The 12,279-nt window shown below is 35.9% G+C and overlaps 1 protein-coding gene across 1 annotated transcript in view; it reads left to right on the top strand.

The window, feature by feature from the left end:
- nr5a2 (nuclear receptor subfamily 5, group A, member 2) overlaps window positions 1–12,279 on the top strand; it is a 72,475-nt gene that overhangs the window by 16,736 nt on the left and 43,460 nt on the right. The window lies entirely within an intron of this gene.

Here is a 12,279-nt window from a genome sequence, read left to right as displayed (position 1 = left end):
TTTATCAAACACACAAAAGACTTTTTTTCCCCTTTCGCTGTGGATTTTGAAAACTTTTAGTCTGAGCAATAGGGACATTGTAGTATTCTGCAAACAATACAGATTAAATTAGGTGCTTTGATTAGTTTTATTGAACAATTAAATTGGTATATTTTTATAATGTAATTATTTCTATTCATTTTCAAATCACTTAATTTTATGGTTAATTTAATTGTTTGAAGGCATTTACAATATGTTTATTTGACAAATGTATCTTTTAGCAGTAAAATTTTAAGGTGCTAAGGTATTCATCAAGTTTCAGATGAAAGCACAATACTCAACACTTAGATTAGAGCACATGAATGGTTCAGATTTTTTTAGTCTCATATACCATTATATTGTTAAAAAATTTTATTGCTCTTTTTTCTCATAAAGAAGACTTTCATATCCTTTTAAATTCATGCCTCAGGTCCTCCTAAAGTAGAAAGATGGTTTTCTGAGGACCGTAACAGTCTAAATGTCACTCTGCAGCTCTGTAAATCCCAATGAATCACAATTTTTGACTTTAAACATGTTTTACATGTGGTTGCAAAAAAGAAAATTAAAACCAGTTAAATATTCTTGAAAAGCGACACTGAAATCACACTTTCTGCATTACACGATGTCTAAAGCAACAATCTTAAGTCTCCTAAATATTGTACCATTTGTTATTGTTTACCTGAGTTAATCCCAAATGACCAGTGTTTGCTGTCTTCAATACATCACTTTGGATTCTGCTTTCTTTTCATCACAGACCCTCTGAGAGAGCTTGTGGCGTGTATTTTACTTACAGCTTTATTTGTTCTGAATGAAGGTTAATATCCTCAAAGCGATTTGAAAGGCATTTGATTAGCCTGCACTCACCTGGTTTTCTTCCCCTCGCCTATTTCTTTTTATTTCTGTTTGTCTCACAGTGCGTCGCCACAGGCTCAGCTGCATATTCATGGGCCTGTTGCCAAATCCCCTCTAAATATTTAGTGTAATTTTGTTTTGAAAAAGGAAAATAACAGCCAAAAAAATATTACATTAAAAAAATGTGCCAATTACTAAACAGATAAGAGTCCTTGAATAACACATGTCGACATTTAGCATGCACTGTGTCCCCCTCTCTTGACCTTTTTGAGATATTTATTTGCATTTGCCATAGATGCTCACTATACAGAGGCTCTCATACACATACAAAAGGGCTCACTGAAGGGTGTGGCTACATCTAATAATTGTGTGGTTTGCTCATTAATTTTGAATGATCAATTCTGCTCCATTGTTAAAGCATCTCTATTTCTCACACCCTCCTCCTAATTCAATTATATCAGCCACTAGTGTTTGTCGCCGTGAATGAGTTGTCATTATGTTTGCCTAATGACTACCCATATTACTCTATCTTAACAGTAATTGACGAGTGCTTGTTACAAAGGTGCAAAATGACCCGAGCTCAAAGCTTTTCCCACTGTTACACAGGCCTCATTGCTTTCAGGGGAAATGTGAGGGAGATAATAGAATTTTGCTTATGTTGCCCCTTCTGTTGTTAAAGCATCATTCAAAGGACAAGGGGTTTTGATAAATAATATGCTAGCTGTGGCTCTGACAGTTTTTTTTTCTCCACATGCTTGACCATCCTGTCTTTCCTGTTTGTTTCTTATTGCAAACTCTTGTTATAATCTGAGCTAAGGTGTTGTGAGAAGATTATTTGAAGTACTGAATGAGAAAGGCAAAACCTAGGATTCGTCTAATGAGTACCATTTAAAAAAATTATGAAGACTGTTTTTATATTGTCTTTTGTAACTTCTCAAAGATATTTTCTTCAATACATTTAGGTCTTTTTTGTTAAAGTACTCAAATATTTCTTGAACCTTTCCACATTACTATCACTAGCTTCAATACATTTGAGGGGTGGGGGAGGATTTTATGTGTTAGATTATGAGTCCTTGCACAAGACACTTCACCCTACTTGCTTGCTGGTGGTGGTCAGAGGGCCTGGTGGTGGTGGTGCATGGCAGGCAGGCCTCTGTCAGACTGCCCCAGAGCAGGTGTGGTCACTATCTAGTAGCTTGTGAATATATGAATGACTGAATCAAGTGTGAAGCACTTTGGGGTAATCTGGACTTGTACTATACAAGTACAGACCATTTACCATTTAGATCAAAACAAAGTTGTGAATAATTTTGAAAGGGAAGAAAATGCAACACATATTTCAACAATGTCACAAGACGTTTCTGAAAAGAGTGGTGTACTTTATTTTTTTTATACTGAGTTAATACTTTGTGCAGCCAATTTTCATGCTGCTTAAAGTTGCTCAGCTAGAGTCTGCCTTTTTTATGCAAAACATTTTAATTTTGGCCAGATTGTATAGAAAGCAGCTGTGGACAGTGCAGTCTTCAAGTCTTTGTACTTCAGTTTAGGTCTGTACTTTGACTGGGGCATTCTAACACATGACTATTCTTTGATCTAAACCCTTCCAATGCAACTCTGCATGGTTCTTTTTATGGTAATGTGAAGCTTTAGTTTTCTGACACATTAGATTTTTTTTGCAAAAGGCTAAAAGTTTTTGACGCTTCTAGCCAGAGGCTCTACATGGCATGTGGCAAACCTACTGCGCATATTACTAATGGGACCCTTCTAGCCACATCCTTATAAACACCAGATGGGGTGCACCACAGCTTCTACTTGTGCTTTCAACAGATTCTGCAACCTGTGCTGTGGATTTCTGCAGCTCCTTCAGAGCAGTCAACGAGTCTTTTAACTGCTTCCCTTATTAGACTTTATCTTAGCAGTTTATGTAAAAAAGAATCTGTTAGGTTAACAGATGTATCATAGATTGGACATGTGCTCTACATTCCAAGCTCTGAGATTTAGACCTATTTAAAGCTTGAAAACTGTCCAATTTATTATTTATTAAAAAATCCTCCTTAAAACTTCTCTACAACTTTATCCCTCCCTGTATGGTCTGATCCTCTGTCTATTTGTTCAGTAAACAGAACAAATAGACTGTTAGCTTCAATTGCTAACACAACATTGAAGCCCTCGCAGAAAAGGTGTGCTCATTCTGAGACTAAATACCAAATAGAAAGACTTCAGCAAAACTTAACTGCGCTCAAATTTATTTTTGGGTAGGTATCATTGTAAAGGCACTGGATACAATTTTAAGTCCTCATTTTTAAAATAGCATAAAATCAAAGTATATTTTTCCTTCTATTATTATGCTGCTTTGTCTTGCTGTATTGCATGAAATCAGTAAACAATACAATAAACTTTGAGGTTGAATCATGAGAAGATGTGAAAAATTCAAGGGGTACGATTACTCTTACAAAACATTAGCTGTCCATAATTATGTATGTATTTTAAATAATGTTAAGTGACTGAATAAATCATTCATGAAGATAAAATCACCCACAGTGAACCTTTGTTGTCTCAGCGAGCTAAACATGAATTCAGCTCAATGGGGTTATATTTGTGAATCCATCTGAACTTTGACTTCTTCTGCTATTGTTGTTTGGACTGCTAAATGTGAGGTCAAGCCTAAGAGCAGAAATACAGGAACCAGAATATAATTAAAAGTTTGTTACAAGAATGACTTGCCACTGTAGGAAGTTATAAATACAGTTTTAGCCAGTGCACATGCACATTCATATGCACACATAGCCAGATCAGAGCCCTTCCCCTTTCACTATTATTAGCTCTGTATGAACAAAAGAATTTCTTTTGTAACAGGGCCAACCTGGAAGGGTGTGTGCAAGGCATCTGCCAGAAATGTGGGTAAAGATTTGGTTTCCATACATTAGCCATAATCACGGCTCTCATAACTATTTTGTCATTAGAAAAACCTACAACAGACCATTTCCCATTCTTTTCCAGCATGGCAAGCTGCCTCCGCTTTTTTCCCCCTTAACCTCTGGGAGTGAGACATGACGTGAGGAACATTTATTTCTTACCATTCAGATCCAAGAAGTTGTGCTTTATGACTAACCTGCCTTTGTCTTGAATTTTTAAGCATAACGACAGACTTGTGGCAGCACTGTTTCTCTGGTTTTGAAATCACTGGCATAATGAAATAACATTTTCAGCAGGGTTGAGGCCATTCGCTTTTGTGATTATTTTATGAAATTTTCAGTGAGCTGAGAACAGGTGCATCTTTGGTGTGCATATTTAAATTTAGGAATGACTTTTATTTTACTTATTTTTTCCATTGAAATATTAGGTAGCTGCTATTGTGTGTGGAACCATGACTCTTGCTTGAACCCATCATAACTGCAATTTTCATTTCATTTCATTAATCCAAGCAGAAAGAGTGGTTTGCAATATTCTAATAGTTATACTTCATGGTATTTTTTTTTTTGCTAGAGTTGTGCTTAATACAAGTTCATGTGGTTCAGTATATTTCTATATATTTTGCAATGAATGTCATATAAAATATGCTCATATATTTATACTTGACCAAATAGGTGGCTTAAAATTAGTTGTTTGTGAGTTTTACTTTATTCCAAATTGATTTTTGAATCAAGTTTATTTGTATAGAACATTTCAGTGACAAGGCCTTTTAAAGTGTTTCTACATGATGAAAACATTGAAAGGGTTAAACCTAACCCAACAAACAACAAGAAACATTACATCACAGTAACTGGAATGAACATTACTGTGTCATCACTTCCATGTGGCAAAATACATGGAAGTGATGAAATGTTGCAATGCAAAGTACAATGAAAGATGTTCCAGTTTTTATCAATTAAAGGCAACTCTGCAGAAATGGGATTATGGCCTTTATTTACAAGAACTCTGGGTTTCAGTATTTCTGCAATTTTTTAGTTTGTTCCAGACAAAAAGTATAAAAAAATCAAATTCCACATCCCCATGTTTGGTTCTGATTCTGGGGATACAGAATAGACTAGAACCTGAGTGGTATGGAAGTTTGGTGTAATGATAACAGGTCTTTAATTTATTGTGGCGCTAAGCCACTTAGTGATTCTTGAGCCAACAAAAGCATTAAAAGTTTATTCTCTGAGCTACAGGGAGACAGTGCTTTTTGTCAGTTTCGGTTTCTTTGTCATTTATTTTACATTGGCTGTTATACTTCTAAATGCACTGACTGAACCAATTAAAGTTGTGTTATTTTTACATGTGTGATCTAGCTTGTTAATATATTGGGTATTTAAGTGTGCTGTACTTATCAAATACATTTTTTAATTCAGTACATTTGTGTTTGGGTTAGGGTTAATTCAGTGCTGAATTAGTGTCAATTCAGTGCTGGCTTTCTGTATTGGATCGGTATCGACCGATACTAACCCTCGGATATCTGTATCAGTTTTTCACTATTGGAAGTGAAAAAACTGGATCGGTGCATTAGTGGTCGTTAATCAAACAAAAATTGTTTGAGTGACTTTTAGAATTCTATTAATAAAAATATATAAAATTTTATATAAAACTCATAAATGCAGCCAACTACCTACTTACATTGTTCAAGCTTGAATTTGTATTTGCACTTTGTGCTTCTGTGCGTGCATGTGTGTGTGATGGTGATTCATACTGGTGTATGGTCCCATGCTCCTTTCTTCCCCATTGTTTCAAAGTAAGGATGGCTCTCTAGATTCCCACCACAAACACAATGGGAAGGAGAATTTAGCGGAGCGTTTAGGAATATAAGTGATTCATTTATGTTTATATCTTACCTTCCTAATTCTATTCCTTTTTCACCCCACCCTCTGTTTCCTCTCTTCACCCTTTCATAAAAAGAGACATGTGATTGCTGTTAGGACAACAAAGGCTTTTGTGTACCTTGTCAACACAGATTATGCAGTGGGTAATATGGAAAAAAATTACAGCTGAAAAGACTTTGAAGTTTCACATGTACTGAATGTAGAAGAAGATTTCTATGGATAATAGAAAATAATTTACACTTCAATAATTACCTTATTATTAATTTGAAAAAACCCTTCTCTAATTCATGACATTTCTTTTAAATGCACAAATGTACAGTATATAGTCTTCACTTTGCTCTCTCTAACAGATATTTTTACTTAAAGCCTCTCTTGGCAAAGTATTTTTCTTCATCCACACAAACATTTTTATCTATTTAAAAATGCATCATAATTTGTGGAGCATCCAATCCTCAGCTATTTATAATCCCCTCAAACAGGAAGTAAAGAAACTTTGATTTGCAGATGTATCACAAAAAAGGAATCAATATCCCTCCAGAAATGTAGGCATAAGATTTAATCAAAGTTTGGAAAATATTTCAGAGCATTCTTTGACAAAAATCTTAAATATATATATATATATATATATATATATATATATATATATATATATATATATATATATATATATTGTGGTCTCGAAATTGCCTCTTCTCTCTGAGTTACCCCATTTCCAAATTTATTGGACCTAGTATTTTGTCTAAATCTTAAGCATAATTAACACAAAACACAACTATACTTCTTAGTCTAATCATACCTTACAAGATGAAGCTGAAGGTGTCAATGATATTTTAAAAAAACACATGGCTGAGATTTAGTTAAAGATTCAGACAGTTTTTCTTTTTTTGTTGCTTTTTGGTGATTTTTTTTTACTTGTGTTCTACTCTGCATGTAACAGTTATGGCAAAAGCAGAACTGAGGGCCATTATGTTGAAGAGGAACTGTATTAGAAGTCTTGTTCCCTGGGAAAGCTCCCAGCTGAGATGGGACAGCCATATTGGATAAACAGATGGTGGGGGAGAGGAAAGAACAAGCGCAGAGAACAAAGGTGAAATGAAGAAAGGAGATGAGTGGAGAGATGAGCAGAGGAGGAATGCAAAGGGAGTGAGGAAGAGCAAAGAATAGGAAAGAAAAAGATTAGCAATGAGGTAAGCTGAGGAACCTTGTTGTTGTAGGTCATGTCCTGGTAACTTATTATAATAAAATCAAAAACATAAAACGTTTGCTGGATCAACATGTCTTCATTAAGACTTGTTTGATAAAAGTATTACAAACACTTGGCATGACCTTGACTCAGTACTTGAAGTCAGATTGGAATTCAGATTAAAGCATTTTTAAATTACCAAGATACAAATCCCAGACTATTCTTGTCTCTTATTACCTTTTTTGGTCTATCTGTGATTTTATTTCAGCAATAGTATTACAGCAATAGTTTTACTTAGCAAGGCATGTTGCCATGTTTTACATAGAAAATATTCCTACAGCTGTTGGTTGAAAACTGTCTCATGTGCCATGCACATGATTATGTTGGGCTAACAGATCTGTTTGCAGCAGCCAACACAGTCTCTTTTTCAGTTTCCTGTTTGTATGTGTCATATGACCTGCTTGGGCGCAGACAACTATGTAAAACAGAGCTCTACAGAGAAGGGCTAAAATACAGTGAGTTACTGTATATTAAAGTAAACATATTAGCATTATTGTAGTATCTTAGAAACTTTGTCAGAATACAATTTTATGTTTTATATGTTTTTTCATATAGTACTGAGGCAGCACTTAAAACTGCCTCTCAGAAATTATGGTTATAGTTGTATTTAAGTAAATATGCAACAATGATATTTTAAAATATTTTACCTGTTATTGGTAAATATATATACTTAAATTAATCAGATCAGTACCAGGGACAACGCCCTGTTTGGGGACAGCTCTAGTTAAAACTCTAAAATATAGAAATTTAAATTTTTATTGCTGAGTTCTAAATAATTGTATTTAGATAATACAAAAGTATTTTAAATGATACATTTTGTGGCTGCTTAAAATTTAAGGGAACATCCAAGTTTCTTGCATTTGATGAGTGTAAATTGCACAGTTACAGGCAGCTGTTATTCAGTTATATTTCATTTTTTAGTTTAGCTTTGGAGTTGGTCTGCACAAAATATCATTGTCACATTATTTCTACATTGCAAAATTAAATTCACAATGGAATGTTTGGAGTTTAGTAATTGTTGGCTTGTATATTCCAAGTGCTACAAATGTCCATTTTGCATGCTACTGCAATGTTTAGCCAGTTAAGTAGAGATTTACTTTTTCCTTTTCTGACAGTCTGTTTTAAATTTTGATTGCACTAATCAGTAGCATATATTCACATGGGACACAAAAAGACATAGCCCACAATGCTAAAGGTCACAGGGTGTATGAAATACAGGTGATAATGAGAAGAAGAAAAAAAAAAAAATAGGCATATAGCACAACTGATATCGACTTCGGACTATTTACTATTATTACTGTTATTGCAAGATTTTCTAATAATATGCAGCCTTGTGGTGTTACTGTTTTTAAATACTTGTACTTAATTAGTTATCTACAAGGATATCCAATAAAGTAAATCAATATGCATTGTCTTTCAAAATGTAGAAACTACAGTGTTTTTCAAACATCTATTAATAAAAAGAACAATTTTTGGGCCCCTAAAACCACAGATTTAGCCGTTTCTGAAGTTAGCACAGGATGTTATTTAGGATGGTGAAATTATTTATGTTCAACAATTTTCTACAGATATTCATTCATCTTATCCAAGTGTCCTCAACTCATTCATTCACACTAAATGAGACTTTTTATTTTGGAGTTTGAAGGGGGTGGAGGTGTCTGATGTTGGGATCTCAGGCTTGAATATTCTCTGCTTATAGATTTACCTGAGTGAATAATGTAAGGTTTTCTGATGTTCTCCACTCTACCCTACTGCATAATTTCACCCCGTATTCACCTCCATCTATGCCCATGAATATTACATGAATTTACTTTAGTGAAATTATACTTACACCACCTATCCAACCAGTTCAGAGTGGACAGTCGCTTTCTGCACATACACACCAACCCCCCACTCACTGATTTTTTTATGTTCATTTCAGAAGCAGTTTATTATTCAAGGTGCCTGATCATATTTGAGTGTGTGTTGGTGTGTGTTGTAAACTGCCTCTGCTCTGTGGTGACCGGTAATTGCACCTTTGCCCCCCGCACCCTTTCAAGCCTCATAACTGACAGGAAATTAATAAGCCATTTTAGACAGGTTCTGTGATCCTTGTGAAATGCCACATCTATACAACTGACTACGCAGACACATTCAGAACCTCATGCAGCAGTGTCTATCTTGTAGCAGAGGTCATTGGCCACTCCTGCAAAAACCTCTCACCGGACACTCTAATCCTGACAAACTGCAAGTGTGAAGGGGTTGGCGTCTGCTCACATGTGGCAAAGATTTGTAACTGTGTCCCTGGTCCATTGCATTTGAATTATTCTGCAGGTTGTGTTGCAACACCCTGCACACACTCGGACCATAGCGTGCTTTACTTTGGTTGTGCAAAAAATTATGCATGAAGAGTGACAGGAAGGGAGAAGGGAGAGGAGAGCACAGGATTAAATTGGAATGAATAAAATAAAAGGTTATATGAAGTTCAGTACAGACTGACGGGAACAGGAAAAAAAGAAGACAAACTGAACAAAAACAGAAAATACAGAATAAGAAAAAATGTTCACAGGAAAGAACAAGAGAAGATTCAGGAAGAGGAGAGCTGACAAATAAAGAGCCAATGGACTGATGAACAAAGAAATAAGTAAGGTGTGTTAAATGGAAAGATGAAGAAGGGACCCTAGGAGGCATTGGCCAAGGGAAAAAACACAGGAAATGGTAAAAGAAATGGTGAAGGACAGGAGAGGTTGGAAAAAATAAAAAAGGACCGGTAGATTGGTGAGGTTAGGTGGGGGTGTTAGGGGGGAACAGGTGTAAGGTTAATGGGCCTGGAGAGGATCCACCAAACGATCTGGGGCTTGATATATGGCCTGTGAGCCTGGTGCGGGGCGTAAGCTTTCAAAGATATATTATTTCATTTGAGGAGCTGCGCCATTCTGGCTGACAATCCCCCTACAGCACCCCAGCACCCTCCTCCCCCAAATTTCTCCCAGCACCCCCCACGGCCTGCATTTGTCCAGTGATAGATGACACCCTCCCCACACCACCTCACCCAAGCTCATGAACACAGATGCAGAAATCTACCTACTGTTCTTGTAGACTTGTTTCATAAAGATCAATAGTTTAAACTTTCAGACTGTATTTTTTCTTTCTTTTTGGATATCTTTCTGATCAGTCATTTCTTGCTGTCAATCTACCAGTCTGCAGCCAGGTCTTGCAGCTGGTAATGTGTATATCTTTTTTTAAGTTGCTATTTTAGGAGTAACAATATCTGTTTGATCAGCAGCATTGGGTCAAAGCTGGAGTTGAGCAGATACTTAAGAGGAGAGAGAAGACAGTGGAGGTTCACTAAGTCTTTTTTTTTCATTCATGAATAATTAAACAGTACCTCACTTTTTCAGAAATGCTATAAAACAACTCCCATGATTTTTTTCTCAACAATGCCAAAAAAATGGGAAGCTCAGATGTTTGGATACATTTTAAGAGAAGACTTGAGGCTAAAAAATATAACTCATTCACAACTGAGGCAACTACCTTATGTTGTTTTTTTTTTTTTGTTAGAGTGCTTTTAACAAATCCTATAGGAGACATGTGAACATATATTACAAAACACACACACATACTGTATATATATATATATATATATATATATATATATATATATATATATATTTTTTTTTTTTTTTTTTTTTTTTTTTTGTCAGTAAAAACTTCTGGCTCTTCTGTGGCCAATATGACAAGATTACAAATGTGTATCATATCGACCTCCTGTGGTTTAACTTTATTCTTTATACATTTATTGCCAAATTCTGGCTGTTTGACTGATATCACAGAAATCTAATGCTCCAATCCTCACATTTCCCTTGACAGTTTTAGACTTAGCCTCACAGATAAAACCAGTTCACATTGGAATGGTCTTGCAGGTTTAACCCCAGGGGATGGTGAGGGGCCGGAAGGAAGAACAGGAAACTTGTTAAAAGAAAAGATTTAAGGTCATCTGTCCCGGAGGAGCGGCAGCTTTAAGGAGACAACAGGGGTTGGGAGGTTTTAGGATGCGCAAAGTCTGCATATCCACTTGTTGCTTTGATGAGGGATGAAAGGCTGTCATGAAGTGCAGGTTTACAGAGCTCTGAGCAATGATAGACTTGACTGTACTCAAGAATATTTTATCTTCCATGACCTTTGTCTTACTCTCTCAAGACATTTTTGCCTGCTGTTTTTTAACTAAAATCTCCACTCCATTCTGACTGACCACAGACTAGGCTTGCAGATCTTAATGGACACTTATTGTTGGATTACACTTTTCCTATATCCTAAGAAAAGGGGAAAAGATTTGTTCTTCATTTGCTGTGTGTTTGTGTTCTTTGTGATCTCCTCATTCAACCCCCATCTGATAAACAGTTGTTTAGAAAAAACAATCAAAGATTGCCTCCACATCCTCTCTAGTTTTACATTTTGATGCAAGTTAACACAGCCTGATTCACATTTCGAGCACTTTGGGCATTTGGTGGGAGCAAGAGCGAGTTGTGTTTAAAGTCTTGTTTGAGCATGATCAGGGTAAAAGCCTTTTTTATTGGCAGGTCATGTCGCTTGTTAAGATGGTGACGCGGGTGAGTTAGGCATTGCCGTAAGCCTCTGTGGTCCCAAAGTAACACAGTTGTTCCATCACAAGTTGGCAACAGTCAGTAAAATCAGCAAAGTAAAAAAGACGGTGAGACTGAAAGCAGAGGAAGTGGTAGTGAAAGATAAAGAAATTGGGCAATCAAAGTAAATATGGGGAGTTGATTCATTTTGCCGGGCCTGGTAACAAATCAACTGAAAAGCAAGCAAACAATTTAGACACTCCTCCAAAGCACAAAGTTGCTTCATACCTCTTTTCTTCCTCTCTACCTTAATTGCAGCTATGTAAGTCAAATTTACATTTTATTCCAGAATATTGCTGTAATTGCTGAAGGAAAGTGGCTGTATACCACCATACATCACAGGTAAATAAAGAATGCAGAGATAAAAGTGAATAAAACTACTTTTAAATGCTAGAAGATGATGCACAGGAACAAAATCTTGTTGGTAAATTGTTAAGAATACAGACAAAAGCATTGGTATTTTATGTTTACTTGATCCCTAGCTGCAGCAATTCCAGGGGGTTAAAGGGGCTGCTGCTGCTGCTGCTTTACGCTGACCTTCAACCTCTAAACTAAATCTAACACACACAACTATGCAAACATCTTGGATGATTAATTTTCCTCTTACTTTAATGTCTGAAGTAGGTAAGAATGAAGACAAACAAAAAATGTTTCAATACATTTGTAGACCAACCATTCCATTACTGACTAGTCACTTTAGAACAACATATTGTTCACCAAATTAACAGTCATAGTGCTTCAGTAAGCT

The sequence above is a fragment of the Xiphophorus couchianus genome, chromosome 9 (genome assembly GCF_001444195.1).
Source record: "Xiphophorus couchianus chromosome 9, X_couchianus-1.0, whole genome shotgun sequence".
NCBI classification, from domain to species: Eukaryota; Metazoa; Chordata; class Actinopteri; order Cyprinodontiformes; family Poeciliidae; genus Xiphophorus; species Xiphophorus couchianus.
Note: the sequence above shows the minus strand (reverse complement) of the source record. Positions and strands in the feature narration are given on the sequence as shown.